Below are 2,344 nucleotides of genomic sequence, written 5' to 3'. Positions count from 1 at the left end.
TCTAAGAAAAAGCCAAAAGTAAAATTGTATGGTGTAGATATTGTACATCTGTTCATTTATTGAAAGTTTATTACTGTGCTGTTTGATATTTAAGGTAGTGTACTCTGGGTAAGTTTCCTTTTATTGTCCTAAGTTGTTGGTTCAAAACATTGTAATGGAGCAGAGTACACAAGAAACTCATATCCTTGAGCAAATACTTATAGCCTTAGAAGATGAAAAGGCACAGTTAGAAAAGAAATTAGAAACTGAACTTGAAGATACAGAAAGAGAAGAAGTTGAAGCACGCATAGGAGAAATTCATGGAGACCATGAAATACACAAAATAGGGCTGCCTCAGCCATCATCTAAACCTGACGCAGAGGTAAGACGGACAGACCGTCAAAGGCAACTAACAGAAAAAATGCGCGAGTTTAAACAGACAGAGATAACAAGCAAAGAAAGAAAGTTTATGTCAACATATTTAAACTTTAAGGCAGAAATTCAGCTCACTAGGTCCAAACTTAAAGAAGAATGTTCTAAAGCAGAATTAGCTGAAATGATCAAGTCAGTAGAAAAATGTGAGTTAGACCTACAGCAAGATTATGTAGCTTTACGTGCACTGACTACACCATCTCAAGATATGAGAAGAAAGATGGATAGCTGTACTTCAGTTTCTGCTGAGATGATGATACTTCTGAAAAGGCGTTACGCAGATGTTGACAAAGAGTTTGATGCAGGAGCTGTAAAAGAATCACTCCTTCAGTTACTCCAAAGAGAAGGTGCAGAATCAATTTATGGCTCAACTGTGTCTAGAGCTGGAAGAAATAGCCAGCACAGCCATAGTCAGCAAGGAAGTCATGTATCTGCAAGGAAAGCAGAGGCAGCAGCACGACTGGCATCAAAGCAAGCTGAAATAAACAGAGAAATGGAAATATCTGCCCGGAGAAAGGAGATATTAGCTCAACAAGAGCAATTGAAAATGTTGGAAAATCAAAGAGATCTTGAGGTCATTCAGGCAGAATACAATGTATATGCTGAAGAGGAATCAAAAATGAATGCTGAAATAAGAAATTGTGAAGTAAGGAGTACTTTGTCTTTCAGTCAGCTTCCTAAACCACTTAACAGTCCCCCATGCACCCAAGTTCCTCAGAGCACTGCACCTCCTCACTCTGAAGGTAAATTCATCCTGACCTCACAAAGTGTTCACGCCCCTCAATATGATACTCAAGTGGTGCCAAAAGAAAGTGAGCTCTCTCTGGTGCAGGCATTAAAAGAGTCCTTAGTAATGTCTAGACTCCCAGTGCCAGAGCCGTTTACATTTACAGGAGACCCACTTAAATTTGTTGAGTGGAGCACTTGCTTTAAGGCGCTTATCGAGACTAGCTGCACAGATTCAGCCCATAAGCTGTTCTACTTGAAGAAGTACATTGGTGGAGAAGCTCTCTGTGTTTTAGAAGGGACATTTTATCGAAGTGACGAGGAAGCTTACAAACAAGCTTGGGATGCTCTGAACAAACGCTATGGACACCCATTTGTAGTTCAAAGAGCCTTTAGGGGAAAACTAAGCAGTTGGCCAAAGATTGGTCCAAAGGAGTCACTTAAATTGAGAGAGTTTAGTGATTTCCTCATTTCTTGTAAGAATGCTATGCCTCACGTCCAAGGCCTCAAGGTTTTAGATGATTGTGAAGAAAATCAAAAAATATTGCTGAAACTTCCTGACTGGGCCACAACCCGCTGGAATCGTTATGTCACAGAATTACTGGATGAAGAAAAGGCATATCCAGGGTTTGCAGAATTTGTGGACTTTGTGGCTGAAGAGGCGCGTATAGCATGTAATCCTGTTTCTTCTCTGTTTGCCTTAAAAAACACATTTGAAAAACCTGAGAAAGAACAAAAACGTCTGAAGGCCAGTGTCCTGGTGACATCAGCAAATGGGTCTAAAGATGTGAAGAACACAACTCCAGTTCAGAGCCAAAGAAAATCAAAACCCAACCCTTCCTCAACTCAGAACAAACGGAAACTTGAATGTATCTGCTGCAAGCAAAATCATTTTATCTATAAATGTGCAAAGTTTACAGCAATGCCGCTTGAAGAAAAGAAACAGTTTATTAGGGACAACAATATGTGCTTTGCTTGTCTGCGAGTCGGCCACATTTCCAAAAACTGTCGACAGAGAGCAACATGTAATGTCTGCAGACGAAGCCACCCTTCTCCTCTCCATGAAGATCCTCCACTGGGAGATGAACCTGAACCACCATCAGAAGAGGAGAATGCAGCCACGGTATCGTGCAGTGTGAGAGTGGGCAACAATGATTGCACTTCAATGATTGTTCCAGTGTGGCTTTCTTCATCAGCGAAGAATCAA

Source organism: Mchenga conophoros, linkage group LG3, assembly GCF_057382185.1.
Source record: "Mchenga conophoros isolate Kocher_MC1m ecotype Shallow Benthic linkage group LG3, M_conophoros_male_GT1.1, whole genome shotgun sequence".
Classification (NCBI taxonomy): domain Eukaryota; kingdom Metazoa; phylum Chordata; class Actinopteri; order Cichliformes; family Cichlidae; genus Mchenga; species Mchenga conophoros.
This window is presented reverse-complemented; position numbering follows the sequence as displayed.